This window comes from Chanodichthys erythropterus, chromosome 2 (genome assembly GCF_024489055.1).
Source record: "Chanodichthys erythropterus isolate Z2021 chromosome 2, ASM2448905v1, whole genome shotgun sequence".
NCBI classification, from domain to species: Eukaryota; Metazoa; Chordata; class Actinopteri; order Cypriniformes; family Xenocyprididae; genus Chanodichthys; species Chanodichthys erythropterus.
Genome location: NC_090222.1, coordinates 27,196,611 through 27,217,777, shown reverse-complemented (window position 1 = coordinate 27,217,777; position 21,167 = coordinate 27,196,611). Strand labels below are relative to the sequence as shown.

Sequence of the window (21,167 nt, the reverse complement as noted above, 5' to 3'; positions counted from 1 at the left end):
AAAAAAAAAAACTATTCAAAACATTTATGCTAATCGAAATAAACCTGAAATTTAAGAAAATATAGCCTAAATATTAGTTAAAAATTTAAATATAATTTCCTTTCTCCCCCCTGAGGCGATCCTTTCATTAACCGACAAGATTATGTTAAATTAGAATTAAACGAAATTAGAATGAGGAAAAAATCCCAGGGGTTCAGTTTTAGCCTAGGCTATATAGAAGAAACAACAAAACAGGAGGATTCATTGCATCGCATGCAGCGCTTCTGTGAACGGAGAAGAAACGACATAAAATCTTATAAAAGGAATAAATAGCTTCTTCCTATATAGCTAGGCATACACAAAATATATTAAACCTAAATAATTAACATATTAAGAAAATGAAAGAAAAAAAGTACAAGTACAAAGTTTCGACAAGTAGACCATCTAATATGCTGAGTTTCCATTCATTTTTGAGAAGTTCACGAAAAGGCATTGCTTGTCTTTATTTTTCAAGCAATGTTTTATTGTGTGAGTACAAATAATAGTTACAATAATAGTTATACCTACACAGATTGGAATGGTATTACTCTTATGACCATAAATGTCTGAGTATTTTAAGTTGTTTACGCTTTTATAAAAAAAAAAATCAAGTGAACGCGCCGGCGCCATAGACTATCAGTTTTAGTAGCTAGCCTACTTTAACTTGACTTCACAGCCTGTTTATTGTCAAAACAAAATACAGTCAACCAAATACAGAAAAAGTTCCACTGCTCATTTTAAATATCTGTGTACAATCAGAGAGTTTAAATAATAAATAGGCTATAGGCTATAGCATCTAAATACTAGTGCATATGGAAAATATATATTATATTTTTCATTATTGTTCTGTTTTTCTGAATACCATTAAATTGAAAAGATTTGTAGGGGAACTAAAAATACCTAAGTAGTGGTGCCCCCCTATGGGATTAAATGCCCCTATGCCAACCTGAAGCCGGGATAGCCGGTGAAAACGAAATTTTTACAAAAAAATACGATAAACATGTATTTTAAGCTATTTTCACAACAAATCCTTTAAATTGTTCTATACAAAATATAAGTATTAAATAAACATAAATTATATTGTCATTCGTTACCTACAAACAATATTTTAAAGCCTAAACTACTAAATTTTGTTATACATCCAAGTTAATTTGCACAAAGGCAGAGTTTAAAAAATAATAATAGTGTTTAAAAGATTACATGTATTGGAAAAAATATTAAAAAGAAAATAATAGCTACATATTGCCAATCTAGACAAATACAAAATAGCCTAAAGTTTGTCGATATTCTTATTGAATATTCATGAATAATACCAGGTAATTTAGAATGATTATAATTCATATTTCATTCCCCTAATATTGAAATAATCGGCCCTGTTCCAAACATGTTTTTGCGCATCTGAAGGGTGTGGTTTTGGGACATGAAAGCATTGTTTAACAACATAATAGGCGTAAATATATTTTAACGTCCAAGTGCTAAAAAACAATTGGATTTGTGCCGAATGAGAGCCCAACAGTTTCGATTTAAATAATATTTTAGGCTTTAAAATAAATATTGTTTGTAATGAATGCTATAATTTGTTTATGATTATTTTATACTTTTTATAACTATTCTCATTATGAATACCATTATAGATTTGTTGTGGAAATAGCCTAAAATACATGTTTAAAGCTTAATGCTTGTGTAATGTGTGACATAGAAGACCAAACTCAGTAAACACCATACTAAACCATACTATGTACAGCAAAGATATGAACGCAGTTCGTTTAATTAAGTGTTTTTCTCTTATAGAAAACCGTTATAAAGAAAAAGCTTAAGGTCTCTTAATGTAGCCTACTAAGTGATAGGCTATTAAAATATCAAATTCTGCACGAATACATTTTTCTGTGTAGTACCTATGCTTTCTTAGTAGGCTACAGCGTTTAATATAAGCTATGTCTACACATTTTTCTGGACATCGCTCATTGTTTCTACCTTAATAGGCTACATTGTTTAAATTAATGTTAGCTAACTACATATAGCCTACGTATGTAGGCTATATATGTCTGAAATTAGGCCATAACTTGTACAGTCACCTTTGATAACAGATTATGTACTCCAAATTGTAATGTTAAAGCATTTCCTATAAAGCTGCTTAAAACTATAGGACTGAGTATTGTGAAAAGCGCTAAACAAAATAAATGTAAATCGAACTGATATAGGCTATGAGCTCTATAGATCAGATAAAGGTATAAAGGTATTTTTCGTACACGTACAAAATATGTCGTTTTAACGACATAACATCTCGTTATTATGAGAAAAAGATGTAAAGATGTCTTAACGACATAATTGAGTGGAAAACATATTATGTATGAGGCAATACGCCACCGTAATATATAGCCAAGATGATCATACATGTGGTGTAGTATTTTATTGGCTCCTTACAAACTTACAAAGTTTTGGCCTTGATCGAAGGTATATTTATCCTGTCATCCCCCACGGCTATTTTAAATAATAGTTTTACATTTTTATATGCATATTTCATATTAATTATACTGGATTATAACTCAACAATTATAATCATCTGCCAAATTTATCCTTGATAATTCCATGTTGTTTTGGTTGAGTTTAATGATAATGCTGTCCTAAACCTATAACAGACTCAAAGCCCTAAAGAGAGAGCACACGCTTTCGACGTGCACTTTTGAGAACACTAAGGAAAGAGCGCGTTCTCTTCGCCTGATGGACACTTCAAACACACGTTTGCACTGTCTGTTTGGTTTACCTGTTTACACGTTCATAACGAGCGTTTTGTCTGACTCAAAACGCACGTATTCGACGCCCATTTTCGTTATGATAAACGCACGTCAAAAACGCGCGTTTTTTGTCACTCCAAAGCGCACGTCAAGAACGCGCGTTTTAATAGCAAATCACACGTTGAGAACGCGCGTTTAGGTACACAAAAACGCGCGTTCTTGACGCGCGTTTTCCATGATACCAAAGCGCGCGTTAAAAACGCGCGTTCTTAACGCAAATCACACGTCGAGGACGCGCGTTTTGCTGCCAAAACGCGCGCTTTTGACGCGTCCGTGTGCAATCAGACGTCCGACCAGGCGTTTGTGAGTACTTTGGCTTGCCATACATTTCTTTCCTAACCAAGCTAAAAGACGTGTTAACGCGCGTGTGGAGAACGTCTGCACGTCTGAACGTCTGCCCGTCTTAACGTCTGCACGTCTGAACGTCTGCCCGTCTTAACGTCTGCACGTCTGAACGTCTGAACGCAATACTTAACGTGCCTTGGCTAATTTAAAAATAGCCCTCCTACTTTTATGCTTGTATGATGGATTAATAAATGACTAACTAACTAACTGTATTTTTATATGTAGGCTACATTTCTGAAATGCATTTTCTGTAAAGCTGCTTTGAAACAATATGTATTGTGAAAAGCGCTACAGCCTACAACTAAATTTGAATTTAACTGAATTGAATGGACTTGTCTTATTTGAGACACTGTTCGAACAGTAATTTAAGCTATTATTAAATTAGATTAAGTCATTTTCAGCAGAGAAAATCACATTAATAGATAGGCTACATAGGCCTAGCTTTTAACATCCTCAAAGGATATTAAGAAAATACTATTTAGGTTTGGATACATAAAAAAAAAAACTAATCTCAACAGTAAAAAGCTTTGAATGTATTTTGAAATATCAATTATGCACGAGCCTGCATGGGAATAGGAAATAGGCTATATAGGCTCCAATAATACTTTAAAAAAAAGCTAGTAGAGTGGATGCATTAATTATATTCTGAATTTCTATCGTTCTATGAACTTCTAGCAAGCTCATTTAAACCGAGTTGTAAATGCCGAAATGAAAGGATGCTAAATAAATATTATACTACTAAATATCAATATAAAATTGCCAGTAGATGGCGCCAAGGCCCTGTTCTGTTGAGATTACTGGTTGATGTTCAACCTATTCTTTGAAAAACACAAATATATATTTAACACCCACACAACTACTTCTTTCAGACAATTGCAGTTGTTCTGCTGTGGCGCTGTTTGGAACTGTATTTTCATTGACTATTGTGTGAAATGCCAGTCATTAATGTATTGTTTATTTACAGGCATTCTGGTTTTCTAAAAACTGTTCATTACAGAAACATTCAAACACATATGTATAAATTTGTGTTTTACTTGGTATTTTTCCTCAACTTGTCTCAGTTGGCAATTAATTTTCATTATAGGCCTATTTAAAAAAAATATATATATTTCTGTTACTCAGAGGTGAAACATTATGTGAATTTGAAGTGGCTGCTTTACAAACAGAAATGGGTATAGCCTAAATGTATGTGCTGTTGTTGGTTCCTATGACATGCTATTTTAACGTTTTAATTTTTCGTTTCACTAATGAAGGAGAATGTAAAGCATTGAATCCACCAGGTCTCTGCTCAGAGGTGCATCTCATGAAGCTTCATTTGACAAGCATATATTGACAGAGCACAACTCAGTGTCACACATTTAGATAATGGAAGAACAACACAGAAACAAACAGTGTCAACAGCCGTGAAGAAGAGGAGTGTGTGGTGGAAGGGTACGGAGGCAAAAGAGTGGAAGAGTTAAGATTGTGGACATGTTTCTAAAGAAATAAAGACACTATTGCAGACAATGTTATCAATCATGACCTAATGACTGAGGTGGGTCAAAAGGTAAAGCTGAATGTTGGGAGAACAACAGTGTCTTCAATCATTCAAACGTTTGTAGACAGAACAGGTGTGTAATCAGACATTATTTTCAGTACTGTAATACTGTATACGTACTCCACATTTTACATAATACAGTAAATAACACACACACACATATACAGAGAGTGTATGTATATGTATATATATATATATATATATATGTATGTCATTGTGATAGAATATAAATATAAATTGTAGCCGTAGTTTAAATCTGGAAATACTGAACACTGTTATATTGACAGCATGACTAATCATTTTGAATGAATGTTGTTTGTGAACAATGACAAAAGGACTATTCATTCTGATGGCTGGCACTAGGCTATATGTTCATTGACATACTGACTTCTGAGACGTGAAGGATTTTGAGCAGGTTACAGGCTTTTGCAGGTAATCCATTGTGTGGTGTTAGTATGAATTATTTTGAGAAATGTTCACTGGTTTGCAAATCTTAAGGATAATTCAAGAAATCTGCCAAAGTTACTGAGAAAAACTGCAAAAGGACATTCAGGGCTATGTGCAAAGGGATTTAGTAAATGGGTGAACATGATTTCATCAGGTAACGTCTCGGAATCAACATCCTTTTTGATCATGGAGCAACATTCCAAAAAGATTTGAGGAATATATCAATTTTAGACTATAACCATGCAGAGCCTAAGCTCCAAGTCAATAAACAAACCACAGACAACAGCCATCACATCTTTATTATTTTTTTTAACACAACATAGAATTGTCTTTCAAATGACTTGATAACTTGTATGTTTATCTGTGCTGCAGGTAAGTTCCAGTTTAGATCTTTTGGGGAATTTTGTGCAATTCCTTAGTTGGTAGCCTACATAACTTAATGCAGACATTAGTTTTAAATCACAAAAATAAATGTATAGCCATAGATTGTTTTTCATAATGCTTTATATGATATAAATCAAGGTTAGATGGTAAGGTGTAAAGAGATTTATTAACACAAGTCTTCATATGTGTAAAGGAATCAAGGACTATATATGCATAAATGATCATAGTAACATTCAGATAATAATTAAAATATTAATTATGGGGGGGGGTGATGAATAATGATTTGATGAATATAGACGAATCAAGTTACAGGAAGTTAGGCTACTAATTTCACATCGTAAGAAAGTAGCTTTACAAAAAGCCATATTGTAAGCTTTAGCCTTATGTTGAGCAGTTTTAGGGCTGGCCGATATAACGAAATATGTTGCTGATATAAATGATACACTGTTTGATATTAACCTAGGCCCATTATATTTAATAATTTGAGATTCCCTCGAGTGCAGGTCAGTGGTGGAGAAATCGATTTAAATGAGGCTAATCTAAAAACAAAACAGGAAAGTCTCCGCCCAGATCAGGGGCGGTATTCACAAAACATCTTAAGGCTAAAAATAGCTCCTAACTTGCCAATTTAGGAGAAACTCTTAAAAATAATGGGCGTGTCAGTCCTAATTTTAGGAGTCCTAAATTTTTGCTCTAAGAGTATTTCACAAAGCATTTTAGTGCTAAAACTAGCTCCTAAATCTGTGAAACGTTAGGAGTAGTCAAGAGGACTCCTAAGTCACTAAGAGCAAATCACAAACAGTCCTAATCCACCCAAAGACACTGAACACCATGAGGCAATAGCGATAGAGCCTTTGGTGCTGAACCTTTTCTTCATAAATGCAATACATTTTGATTTTATAGATTTGATTCTACAATAAGATGGCAAAAATAAATCTTTAACAAATAAATATTGTCTGATTACCTGTGGCAATGGTTTTCATGAGTTCACACTTACAAATGATTGAACAGACTCTGAAAAAAAAAAATTTATATATATATATATATATATATATACTATATATATAAGCATATTTGGTGTGCTGTCCAATGGGATCGAGGGCTCCGAGCTTGGAATTTAGCCCAAACCCAAAGTTATCCTCATATCCCCAGCCAAGAGTGAGGGACGGGGTGGAGGAGGGAAGCAGAAAACTGTCGAAGTATCTATAGGCGAGTCGGCTCCCATCTGTGTATATTCCTCCTCTCGAGCTGTTGACCGTTTGAATGTGTTTCTCCCAAACTTTTATAAAACGTAATTGTCGCTTGAATTCTGCGTTCTCTTGAGATGCAGACATCCAAGAGGTGGACAATTAACTGTATAGTTTAATTAGTGACATTAGCCTACATTTTAAAACTTTTATGGCAACATTTTATTTTGACTATGGCAACATTTTTATTAATTTTATTATATTTATTTGAATCGGGCAACATTTGTGTTTTAAACCTTTATTTTAATGTGGAAACATGACACCTCATTCTACAATATTTCTATAATTAAATCGCTGACTCCTCCCCCATCAGCCAATCACTGTGTGTTTACTCCATAGCAACGAGGTCAACCCCGCCCTTACTCTTAGCTTAAGACTTCAGTCTATTCCTTAGTAAAGTTGGTCTCAGCAGCTTTGTGAATAGGTTTTAAGAGAAAACTCTTAGCTAAAAACTTTTACTGCTATTTAGGAGAACTCTTAGTGGTAAGATAAAATGTTTTGTGAATACGGCCCCTGATCAAGCAGATTTTGAATTTATAAACCTTGCTGAGTCATGGACGCCATGTGTCACGATTCCTGTCAATTCCCGGACTCCAATTCCCAGAATCCTCCCTGACAATCACCTGAACTCACTCATCCAATCAGTAATCACTCACACCCAGCTGTAGCTCATTATCTGGACTATTTAAGACTCACTCACACGCCACTTCAGGGTGAGGTCTTGTTTCCCTGGTGTACAATTCTGAGCGTTTATTATCCTGTTTGCCTGTCTGTTACCGGTCCTGTCTGTTACCCGTTTTTGACCTGTTGCTGCCTGCCTTTGACCCTTGCCTGGTATTCTGACCTGTGAGTGATATCTGCCTGTCCTGATCTACCGCCTGTATCCTGACTACGACTCTGCCTGTTCCTTGCTGTTCCTGTTTGCTCCTGTCTTGACCCTGCCTGTACGACCACGACCATTTGGATCCCTGCCTGAGTCCAGCCTCGTTACACCATGGATGGGTGGGTTATTATATAACAATTTAGCTATTCTTTTTTATTAAAACTCAATCTTTTATAGAAAATACAATTTTTGTTCATACTTCTTAAATTTAGTTGACACATTTAATAGCCTTTCTCCCCCCCCCCCCAGACATCCCGTGCCAGTCTCCCGTGAGTTTTTGGAACACATCTATGAACAATTAAACTCGATAAGGACTGTACTTCTGCAAAGACCCCAAGAAACGGATCATATATATTATCGGCTGGAAAGTGTTGTTCAAGTTCTTTATCGTTTAGCTGCGGTTGTTTCATTGCCGAGAGAGGATGAGATTTTCCACTTTTTACACCGCAGTTTGGAGCTTTTGGCACCAGAAGTTGGTGTAGGCCTACACTTCGAAGAGCGTGGACAAAATATGGTAGTAGGGAAGGAACAACTGCAGTTTTTACTGGAACAACATTTTAAAGTGCATGAAATCGCAAGAATGTATGGAGTATCCTATTCAACCATTAGAAGGTGGATGAAGGCGTACAAACTTTCCGTACGACAAACATACTCTGACATCACTTCGGAAAACTTGAAAGAAGTCATTCAGAACTTCATTGGACAGTACCCGAACTGTGGATACAGGATTGTTGATGGCCACCTGAGATCCGTAGGCATAAGGTATTTTTGCATGTTTTATTATGATAGTGTTTGTATATTTGTAGATAATCCGATGTAATAGTCGGCATGAAACAGAAGTTGTGATTGTCTTTTATTACTTATGAATTCCAACCATGATCTTGCATACCCCTCAGCAAATGTGCAGTTGCGCCCCTGCACAAACCTATCAATAATCTCCCACACATAAAAAATACCCCCCCCCCTCAATAAGGCACGAGCAAATCAGGTAGCAATATTGAGAAAATGCCCATTATTTGGAAAAACTCATTACAGCTCTGCAGAGACGTGATGAAACGTGAAATAGTTGCAGATTAGAATGCCATTGGACAGTTAATAGTCCCACCCCTTGCCGATGTTATGATAACAAGATGTGTTACTTATTGGTAATCATTTCTTTGATTAGGACAAGTAAAATTATCTAAATTTTTTTTTTTTTTTTTTTTTTTTTAAATGAGCGTTTCAGTGCTTGATTTCTTATTTATAGCCCCTTTTTTTTTTTTTTTCTTTTTTTTATTCCCCTATAAATGAATTTTTACATTGTTTGTAGCATTAATTATTACCTTATTCTGAATGTTTCAAGGGTTACTCGTAATCGGATAATGGAGACAATGAGGCAGGTTGATCCTGTGGGGACAGTGTTGCGAGGCCTGGACCTGCAGATTACACAAAGGCGGCGATATTCTGTGCCAGGTCCTTTGTCTTTGTGGCACATTGATGGCAACCACAAACTTGTTCGGTAAGCATTGTCATCAAACACTGAATGTGTACATAACATTGGCCCTTAATGTAGTTTTCTTGTGTCTGTGCCTGTTAGGTGGAGAATTGTTGTCCATGGTGGCATTGACGGCTTCAGCAGGAAGATCATGTACCTAAGGGCAAATGACAATAATAGGGCGGCAACTGTTCTAGATTGCTTTCTTGGAGCCGTCCATGAACATGGTCTACCTCACAGAGTGAGAAGTGATAAAGGTGGCGAAAATGTGGAGGTGGCCAGGTTTATGTTGGAGCATCCAGAAAGAGGATCTGGTAGTTAACCTCAATCCAACTGATTGCAATATATGATATATATAAAGTGTATTGCAAAATGTAATGTAAAATTAAAGATGTTTCTTTCCAGTGCAAGAGCTGTGCTAAATCCGTTATCTCTGAAAATATTATTTTTCTGTTTTAATTTACACTCCTTTTTGTTTCTCTAGAACGTAACAGCTTCATCACTGGAAAAAGTGTGCATAACCAGCGAATTGAACGGCTTTGGCGTGATGTGTGGTGCTGCGTACTTTGTAACTATTATGCCGCCTTCAGACATCTCGAGGAACTTTTGCAGTTGGATCCTGACCAGGACCTTCATTTGATCTGCCTTCACTACGTGATGCTACCAAGGCTGAACCATCATCTTCAGCTATTTATGGGGACATGGGACAACCATTCCCTTTCCACTGAAGGGAACAGGTCACCGAACCAGCTGTGGTTAGCCGGCCAAGTTCTGGGTCCCCAGCAAATTCAGAACACTGTAAGCTTATTTTAAAAGGCTTTTAAAATATCTCTGCTTTTTATATAATTACAATAATTATATTTAATTTTATACAGTATATAAATTAATGTCTACCAACATGTTACTGAACAAGTCTTAATGGTGTTCTTAAAGGGATACTCCACTTTAAAATGAAAAATCTATCAAATACTCGCCCTCATGTTTCAAACCTGTATGAATTTCTTTCTTCTGATGAACAGAAAGGAAGATGTGTCAGTAATCAGACAGTTTCTGGTCTGATTGACTTCCATATATATATATATGGAAGTCAATCAGACCAGAAACTGTCTGATTACTGACATTCTTCTAAATATCTTCCTTTCTGTTCAGCATAAGAGAATTCATACAGGTTTGAAACCACATGAGGGCGAGTATATGATGACAGAATTTTCATTTTTAAAGTGGAGTAGCCCTTTAAGTTTAATGTGTTAATGTTTTTCTAGGAGGATTCAAACACATTTGGAATAGACTGGGATGCGCCTGTTGCAGTTCCAGATGCTATACACGAAGTCCTTGTTCCAGAAGCGCCACCTGCCCTACAGGATGAAATTGAGGCTTACTTGAGCCAAACCATTGACCCTTTCATGAGCAGTGATGTCTTTGGCATTGACATTTACATTCAGTGCCTAAGATCAGCCCAGAACTATTTGGCTGAAAACTTGTGAAATATACAGGTATATAATATAATATAATATAATTATTTATTTTTTATTTTTTTTTTCTTTCCTTTTGGCCAAAGATTTACTTAACAATTTGATACAAAAATTGACTCTAGTTTGAACAATTACATTACATTTTGTACAAATAAATGCAAATTCTTCCACCCACAGTTCCTCTACTTATTATTTTAATCAAAATGTTGTGTTATATAACACATATATAACACATATATAATATGTTATATAATAACCAAGGGTATAAAACCTGCAGGGTTTTAGAAGTCTGTCAACACTGATAACTTCAATATTTTGCCCATGATTTTATTAAGGGCGTTAAGCTGAAACAAGGTAGATATTCTACCAGATTAAGGTGGGTAATATAGCCCTTTCCGTACAAGTAGACGCAATAATATTTGGTGAAACTATCACGTTAATATTTAAATGTTTAGAAATTTGTATTGTAGGCTAATAATTTGTAAGTGTTTTTATATTTATAACACTTGTCTAGAAATTATTTTTTTGCAAGTTGCTGGCTGTGATTCTACCATAAATGAGTTTATTTGGGCAAGGGGCAATTATTTGCCTTTAAGGCATTTTCTAACCTTTTTAAAATTTATCTTGTCAAATTGCTAAATGTAATCGATAAATAATTTAGAATGGTAGACCTACAGCTGCTTTTCAAATAAAATGAATTTAGTATTTTAGTTTATCTCTGTATAATTTTGTATTTTAGCATGTTCTTTAAATATGTACACTTATGAATGATTTCTAAGTGGTGTTTTACAGTTTTTTTTTTTTTTTTTTTTTTTTATTATTATTATTAAATGTGTGCGATTAAAAAGACCGCTCTAAAAAAGACTTTCAACCCCAGCCTAAACCTAAGAGTTCATAGTTTTGTGAAGGTTTTTAGCTAAAACTCCGAGCTAGGAAGGACGACCCTAGAGGATAAGATAAAATACTTTGTCAATAGCGTACTCCCTCTACCTTACAGTAGCCTCTTATTAGCCACAGCAATGTACACAATTAGTAAAGTTACAATTTCAAAGAAGTAATATTTAAGTTATTTTTAGAGGTAATTTTGAGTGCATCTTTTCTAACCTTGAACCATTTATTTTCTTAACTACTTGCATAACTAAATACTTATTTTTAAAATGATTTAAGTGGTAATCAATATGCAGCGAATATATAGGCCTTCTATCGATTGATCTTGACTTTATACCCGCCGCGCCCGTAACGTTCCTTAAGGTCATCTCTATACAGCCCGCCAATTGAATTGCAACGCTTCCTGTTCCCGCACAGTTTAAAATCTGGTGGGCAGACGTTAAGAAGCTCAAGAATGGCAGCTGAAGATTCAAGGTATTTGACTTTTATTTCAAATATCAGTAATGGACTATTATTGCGGCTATTGTGTAGCTATTGAGATATAATCAATTAAACTGTTAATTTCTTGCTAGATACTTTTTGTCAAGCCATTGAGATATATAATAAAACGTACGTTGATTTTGTTAATCATTAGTGAACAACAGCATCTTGAATGTAGGCCTACATAGGCTAACGGCCTTTCTTTTAGTTTGGTTTTACAAAATCTATATCTCATTTTTGTTTGTGGCTAAATAAGACAGCATTAACGTTTATTCAGGGTCATGGTCAATTTATTTTTCAGTAAGAAAATGAATCACTGATAGGAAATAATTGTTATCGCATGTTATCAAATAAAATAATTAACCATACACAATGCCGTGCCAAAATACTGTACTTGCGATATTTAACGTCACTTTTCGTGACACATTACTGGTGACATAGGCGATAGGCCTACTGCAACTTTCAGCACTATAGGCGACGAGGCCTTTTCTGCTTAAATATTGTTTTGATCTATCATGTGGTTTATTTGCTCGAATGAAATATTTAAACCATAAACATTAAAGTGATAAACAACGAACCAAAAAAACGTACACTTCCTTTAATTGTTTAAATGATCACAATTAGAAAGTAAATGCTTTAAACGAGATCTGCTGACTCTGAATTACTTTTTTTTTTTTTTTGCGGGTGGTGGTGGTTAAACGTAAAGGGGTCATGAACTGGCTTTTTAAAATAAAAAATATTGTGGGTGGTCTGTAGTCCACTTATGACGTTCGCTTGGTTTTTACATTCAAAAACGTCAAAATGAATAAGTAATAGGCTATTTTCTACCCTGGTTTTGAGCCTAGCTCCTGAAACGCTTTTAATGGGCGTGCCACATTCAATATTTGCATGTAAACGCCCACTGCTATGATTGGATAACAGTTTTGCTTATGAGATTCATGTAATGCTCGAATCAGTGGGCGGGGCTAAACAGGCAGTAGGCGTTGATCATCTTCTGCTGTGTTTGATGCCCTTTGACGTCATACATCCCCACTTTGGAAAACTTGTCCTTCTCTGTGCTTGCTGTCAGTAAAAGCTTTTATTTGACTAACAAGGAGTGTTTTCAGTTCTGAAATTTTCAGGATTTTCTTATAAATCAATTTCTCAGTTCATCACCCATTTAACACAATTTAAGGTAATTACTGTGCTGTACATGTGATCTTATTCCATACCTTTTATTTGTATATTTTTCCCCATTTCAGCAGTAACACACGATTGGAACAAGCAGCTAGGTTCCTAGAAATGGCCAATAATTTGCTGCTAAACCCTCCCTCTACATCTTTGTCTCAAGTGCCATCTACTGCACAACCACTGGCTTCCACACCAGCAACAAGCAGATGTTTAACATCATCCTCATCTCCCATGTCCTGCTCTTCAAACCTTTGCACACCCTCTCTCTTCAGCCCCTCTACTGTGCATACAGCATCCGCTCTCCAGTCAGCATCTCTATTACACACTGGCACACCTGTAAACATGCACACTGGGCCAGCCCTTAGTAGACTCTTTCAACCATATGTAAATATAAGGTCCTCAAGAGCTCGTCACAGGTTAGGCCCTTCTGCATGGGAGCATGAATTCTATTGCATGGCAAGTCCATCATGCAATAATTTACCCACACCAGAGGAAAACAGTATTTTAAAATTAAGTGGTCTTGGGAAAAAAAAAGTCAGATTTGAGGATATGAACGGATCCTTTGCAGATTTTACCAAAAAAATTGGAGAGGTGTTCCCTGCATTAAAGCGAGCAGGTCCATTTAAAATAATGCGTACAGCCAGGGGTCGTCAATTGGTTGACATACCAATGCCACCAGAAGGGTACAGTATCCCATATCTTAGACTGGAAAGTGGCCTAAACAAAGCGGTTGCTTATATTGTACCAATTCAAAACAGCATTCCTCTTGTACGTCAGGAAGATACGGCAGAGGTAACTGTAATAAAGTTTATTTTATAAAAAAAATTTTTTTTAGAGTGAAATAATGAATCACTTTGTATAACATCACAAATTAAAGCTAATAATATAGTTATCTTTTTTTTTTTTTTTCCTTTTTGTACAAATACAATTATTTGAAATGTGATCTGTTCTGTGTTTTCAGAATGTTGTAATGGAAAGGTGTAATATTTGTTGCTGTGAGGTGCCCCTGCATAGGCTTCAAGAGCATGTTAATCTATGCAGCAACAGGTGTGTATAACTGCACCAGAGTAAAGTTGCCTATTCAACACTTACTGTAGTAACATTTAATTAGCTTACTAGATCAAGGCTGCTACAGTACATTTTATGTATAGGCAGAATGTTTTTTTACTTATACCAAATAACGCATTTTTGCTTCTTTTTAAGATCATCTGCTCAAGGCGATGCAAATGGAGGGTAATATGAAAGAAATTGACAGCCTCTGTACATTAAATTGTATTGCTTTCTTAATGATATGTTTTGTTTCATAGGAAAGCAACAAATGATCGTTGTCCAGCTTTTAAAATTCGTGTGGCTTTGTTGCTTGACCACAGTATGGCGACATTTAATAGCAATTTTGGTAAATTAACATAATTTGATATTCACAAAATATTTTATTTGTAAGACTGTGGGATGCTTTATTAACAGGCATTACCATTTTTCAGCCACAGAAATGAAAAGGATAGACATTGCTTGTGACATGCCTGAGGCAGACCTAAAAGATCTGCTCTGGAAGACTTTTCCTGGACTGAATCATAGAGACTTTGACTTCTGTCGAGTTGACCGATTCAGACGTGTGTTGGCTCTCAGTTCAAACACTTTATCCTCAGTGTCCATTCGTAAAGAGCTGGGCCGGTCCGCTCTTTACATAAGGCCAAAGGTAAGTAGTTGTTATCAAGCATGCTTTTTTATCCTACATCTGTATCCTACAAGTGTATATGTAAAGTACAGTTACCCTTACAACAAGCAGATGTGAAACATTTGTTCATGTTTTTTACTTTATCAGTACACCCACTGGAACACTTGATTTCAAAACGTTAGTGTTAGCCAATTTACTTACAGAACGAGTTTATTTTCTGTATTGTATTCATATACATTTATTTTACAAGTATGATTTAATGACCATTTACTAGCATTAGTTTAAAGTCCCTGTGAACTGGAAGTTGCGTTTTTTTCTCCAGTGCTGTGACGTATTTTCCAGTGAAAGGGAATATTGAACAGAGGATTTTACTCTAGCGCTCCTACTCTCCATCTCTGCTCATAGCAGACAAGCGGTCTGAGGAGTGGTTAAGCGTTTTCAACCCAAGCCGTCAAACCAACGTCATTAGAAAAGGAATGCCATTCCAGACCGGAAGTAACTTTTCAGATTTTGATTAAAGATTACCACGGCAAAACATTTTTTCTGTGTATTAACTTGCAAGGATTAACTTACACAAGACTAGTAATATGCACTTACATACTAAACTGGGTCATTTTTGATTTCATGTCGACTTTAATAAACAAGCAAGATTCTAAAGCACACCTTGCAATGAAAATAGTAAATATTTTAATTGTAATAAAATGTAATAAAATACACCAATAATGTAACCTGGTTAAAACCAGACCATTCTCAGTAGTAACTGAGTTATGGTCTGGCAAAGCTTCATTAATAACTCATTTCCAAAGGGGCGTCACCAACGGACGTCGCTCAAATGCCTCTGGGCGCAATTGGATAGACCTAAAACCAATCAGAGCGATCGTCATCGTGTAAAGCCCGCCCCAACGTTTCTGATTGGTGCCGCGATTTCGACGGATTAGAAATGGGCTTGAATGAGCTCTTTGCCAGACTACTTGCAGAGCAAATCTAAATTTGCCGGAAGTTGTCTGGGTTTTCCCAGGCTACCAATAATGTCTACACATTCACCAATATGAAATGTTGTGCTATAATGGCGACCACAGATACTTTTAGTTGTAAAAAACATGTTGTCTTTGTTAAATAGAAGCCCCTGGAATTGTCTGAGGACAGCGTCTCTTCAAATACATCAGTAAGCCATTTTTGTGCCTTAACGGATATCATGATGTGAGAGCAAATGCTTTCTTCCTTATGTTGATGTATATTTCACTTAAGGTTGGTGACATTTCATCTGAGGGGTCTGAAGAAAAAGAAAATCTGCAGGTGGATCCTGAGGAGGAGGAAGACATTATACCTGTAAGTTTTGTACATATGAAATTACTTGGTCAATTTTGCAACTACATCATACTGAATGATTGTATATATCTTAAACCTAAAGCATTTAGATTAGGGATTTCAGATTATCAGAGCCGGGATTAGAACTCATATCTCATGTCTCTGGTATGTTCCTGTTTAGTATCAACTATCTCATGTATTGCAGAAATCTCCAGTGGGAGATTTTAGCAGTGCCATATCTTCCGTCTGTATCTGCAATAAAGCTCTGTCCCACACACATAACTACGGTTTAAAATTGACACTAAGCGCTGCTGAAGAACTGTTACCTTCAAGAACTTCTTCTCACTAGAGGATCTATAGCTTACCTATTTTATTTGTCAGAGAAATCTAATACATTGGCAACCCACCCAAAAAGAGTCCATCAATACAGTATTAACTATTTACTCTTGTGTGCACCTCACCTAAGGTTGGTGACAATGTGTCTGAGGAGGAGGATGACATTTTCCCTGTAAGTTTTATAAATATTAAACGTGATCCAAAGTATTTTGAGAAATTTGCAACTACATCATACAGTATTAACTATTTACTCTTTGTGCACTTCACCTAAGGTTGTTGTCTTTGCATCTGAGGAGGAAGGACTAGAAAGTGTGCAGGTGGATCCTGAGGAGGAGGAAGGACTAGAAAGTGTGCAGGTGGAGCCTGAGGAGGAGGAAGGACTAGAAAGTGTGCAGGTGGATCCTGAGGAGGAGGAAGGACTAGAAAGTGTGCAGGTGGATCCTGAGGAGGAGGAAGGACTAGAAAGTGTGCAGGTGGAGCCTGAGGAGGAGGAAGGCATTTCCCCTGTACATTTTATTATACATATTAAACTTGAACCAAAGTACCTTGTGAATTTTGCAACTACATCAGAGTATTATACAGTAATAACTAATGATTTTTACAACAGAAATGAATCAATCAAAAACTTGCTTTAGCTGGACAATAACTTTATTTTAGAGCTGCTGTAAAGCCTAAACAATCTGTTACTGTAAGTTGGCTTGAGAGAGTCAACTTACTGAAATCCTATTTAAACTTATTATTATTCTGCTTCTTCTGACCCTAAATTTTCTGACTCAAACCCCTCCTAGAGCTTTAACTCCCCCCCCCCAGTTTCCTATCACTGTAAATCTGTTTTAAAACAATCTATATTGTTAAATAAGTCAAGTCATCTTTATGTATATAGCACTTTTATTAACTATATTCTCTTTTTGTACATCTCACCTAAGGTAGTTGACTTGGTGTGTCCCTGGTTTTACCATACCAAATGCTTTTTTCTGACCTGTATTTTTAATGGAGACATTATAGTTTTTTGATTTCTGATTGTCTGCCTGTTCATGTGAAGGTCATCAATGAAAGTTACATTTTGCCACAAGGTCATCATGCTGGTGGTGAAACGGTAAGCATAGCATTGTAATCCTGCAGATAATCTTGCTAGCAATATGTATTTCACTTCACTTCAATATATAACTATAATCTACAACTACATTTCTGGATAGAATAGATTGATGGAGCACTAACCAGTTATTCAATAACACACTGAGAGTCAGTTTAAATATGTTATAGTCATATTTTGTGTCATATCATATTTTGTTCCTTTAAATGGTTGTATTATGAGGTTGGTTGTCTGTTTGCCACCATGTTGCATTTATACAAATTATATCACTGTTTAACAGGAGAGTATAGAGGAAAGGAGGCGACTCATTCAAGAGCAAAATTCAGCCTATGAAGAGTCATTGCTCTTTGACCAACAGAGGGTAAATTCAGTTCCAAAAAACAACACAATAGAAGTTCCTGGGCAAAGTTATTTAACCACAGTGATGACATGTATTTTACAGCTGGAAAATGAGAGAAGAAGGGAAAGAATTGAGGAGAGACGACTACAGGCAAGTTCAGATAATCAACTGTGATCTATGAGCAGCATTTCTTAAAGTCGTTATGAAATAAAAATGTACCCTAGTTACTTTGTAAGATCACATTACTAAGTCTTGTAGTGAACAATTAATCTGTGCAAGTTAATACATAGAGAAAAAAATGTCTTTGTCATGGTAGTCTTAAAATAAAACCAGAACATTTGCTTCCACTCTGGAATTGAGTTGAATATCCCTAAACAATCCTCTCGAACCGTCTGCTATGAGCGAGGGATGGAGTAGGTGTGACAAAAATAAACCATTCCCTCTATCCCATGATAATTGAGGCTACAAATAAAAAGATAATGTTGTTTTGGGATGAGCAGTGAACAGAGTGTCCATTTATTTGATTAATTGAAAAATTATTTTATAATGTGCCATTACATTAGAACAAGAAAGTAAGCTTGTATTTGTTTTGTATGTAAAGAATTTCACTGAAGTAAATAATAAAAGACTGTTGTTACACAGGTTATCAGTGAGAGGAGGGAACTAGCTGCAAGTTTCCCTTCAGAGGGTGGAATCACCTTCCAATTCCATTACCCTGACGGCTCTCGAACACGCAGAGATTTTCAGCTGCACAACAACATACAAGTAAAAAGAAAAGACGTACCAGCCATATATGCATCTGTATTGTTGTGAGTTTTATGATTTTTAAGTTTTCAATTGCTGCTTGTCCTCCTTTCCTAGAATCTTATATGCTATGCAGGAGCTGTAGGGTCTGCAACTGAATTTCTCTGCCTGAGATCGCATAATCCAGATTTGGCCATAAGAACCTCATCAACTGGTAGTATAGCAGACTACATCACCCAATCAACTACCTTTTTTGTTCAATGGGTTGGACCTGAACAGGTAATTTCTACATTTGTTTCTTTTTGGACTGCAAACTGTGATTATTTAAAGGGGTGATAAACTGAGAAATAAACTTTTCCTTGAGCTTTTGACATTTAATATGTCATAGTACTATAAGAATATCCTATACATTTGAGAACTGAAAACGTTCCTTGTTAGTCCAATAAAAGCTTTTATTGACACCAGGCACAGCAAATGACAGGTTTTTCACAGTGGGGATCTATGAGGTCAAAGCAAGAATGTCAAACCCCTCCTCCTCCGCAGAAGATTAACACCTACTTCAACACTGCCTGTATAGCCCTGCCCACCAATTCACGCATTACATGAAACTCATTATAATATGCAAAACTGTTATCCAATCATAGCAGTGGGCGTTTACCTGCAAATCTTGAATGCGGCACGCCCATTAAAAGTGTTTGAGGAGCTAGGCTCAAAACCAGGGTAGAGAATAGCCATTTTGACATTTTTGAATGTTGAAACCAAGCGAACGTCATAAGTTGACCTCAGACAACAATATAAAAAAATTACAAAAGCCAGGTAATGACCCCTTTAACATTAACTTTTAAAATAGCCAACACCCACAACTTTAATCAGTACTATACGGTTATCCGGATCACACCTGATAGATGACCTACCCCTAACCCCGCCCCTAAACCTACCCGTCACTGTGTGGTCCAGATAACCGCATAGTACCCTTTAATCTGCTTTAACTAATAAATGTTGTAATTGATTTAGACATGTTGAAGTCTTTTAGGAATGCCTTTTGTAAACTTTTAGAATTTGCATTGTAGACATAAAAGAGAGAATACTTTCAGATAAAGAATACAAGATGAGCAAAAGCTCTCTTGCATGGCCTTACAACATTAAAAACAGATTAAACATGCACTGTTCAAAGATGGTTTTTCAACTTCTGTTTAGCACAAAAGGGTAATAAATATATTAGTCTGTGCGCCTGTTTTAGTTTTTTTTCCAAACGTGAAATTGCTAAAGTTGAAGTAACATTAATTTTAAGTAGTGTTTGTGTAATGCACTCTAATTTACATAGTGCATATTTATATACCGTTTACAGTTTGAAACTATGAGTTGCTTAAATGAAGCCCTAGTCTACAGGTCTATAATATAAAGTAAGCACAAAATGGTGACTTTATTACATTATCACTTTAAATAATGATGCTGCAACAGTGAATAATAGTGAAAAACAGGCATCCATTCAGTTCTCTCTACACAGCTCAATCACGTTTTCTCTCACACAGTTTTTAACTACTGCTTTAGAGTAAGCCAATGCTTTCATTTTGCTTTAAACAGGAGTCTTATGACGATGTAACACCTGCTGGTGTCATCTCAGCAGAAGCAACAGCTGCAGTTCCTCCCGCCTCAACAGTTCCCTCTGGGCTTCTTCAAACCTCCACAGCCAACTATGTTATGTCTGCATCCACCAGCACAACAGCCACTGATACTAGGTAACGTTTTTATTTTTTTATTAACATAACCATAATTGAATGCCCTCTCTCTACGTATTCTATGTGTTTATTAGTAGTGCCAATTTTCACTTATGCATTCTTTTCCACTGTATGGTGTTTTATGAAGCCAAAAGCTTGAGTGTTTGTAGAAGTTTATGGCTATATCTCTGGCCTGATGCAAATTTAAATGTGCATAGCTGTCAGGCATTTTTATATTTGTAAAAAGGTTGAGTTTGATTTACGTATTTAAGATGCTGATAATATGGCTATATCACCAGACAGGGATGGCTCCCCCAAAATGCAGTATTTTTATTGTACATTTTTCGAATAACAAACCTCTTTTAATTAGAACAGTTGCATTGCCTTTTTCCCCAACAACATTCCGTATGTTAATTAGTATGTATTAGCATATGTATGCCAGCTTGGATATCATTGCTGTGATTACTTTGTTTTCCAGTCATGACTTGAGGGGATTGTTGTTAGATCTACAATCAGCGGCTGAACTGGCTGAGCCTGGACCCACGTCCAATTGTGTAAATGTGGTAAGGTCCAATGTTCTGGAAAGTGCCATGAGGACCTTCAGGAGGCGGGCCTTTAATCCATTAAAACGGTTGGATGTGGTGTTTGTTGACACTTGTGGAACTGGGGAGGGCTCAGTCGATAATGGTGGACCTAACCGGGAGTTTATGAGGCTCCTCATGAAAGCAGTCCTGGCGTCACAGTACTTTGTGGGGCCCCAGAACTGCAAGAGCCTTGCTCTTGATTCTCTTGGTAGGTACATCTGTTTAATAA

The 21,167-nt window shown here is 36.1% G+C and overlaps 1 long non-coding RNA gene and 1 pseudogene across 1 annotated transcript; both read left to right on the top strand.

Annotated features, from left to right (window-relative positions):
* LOC137034411 (cathepsin S-like) overlaps positions 1-21,167 on the top strand; it is a 66,705-nt pseudogene that overhangs the window by 15,648 nt on the left and 29,890 nt on the right.
* On the top strand, positions 14,140-14,668 carry LOC137034419 (uncharacterized). Its single transcript, XR_010896942.1, has 4 exons — positions 14,140-14,187; positions 14,344-14,373; positions 14,448-14,536; positions 14,622-14,668. It is a non-coding gene; the product is annotated as an uncharacterized lncRNA (long non-coding RNA).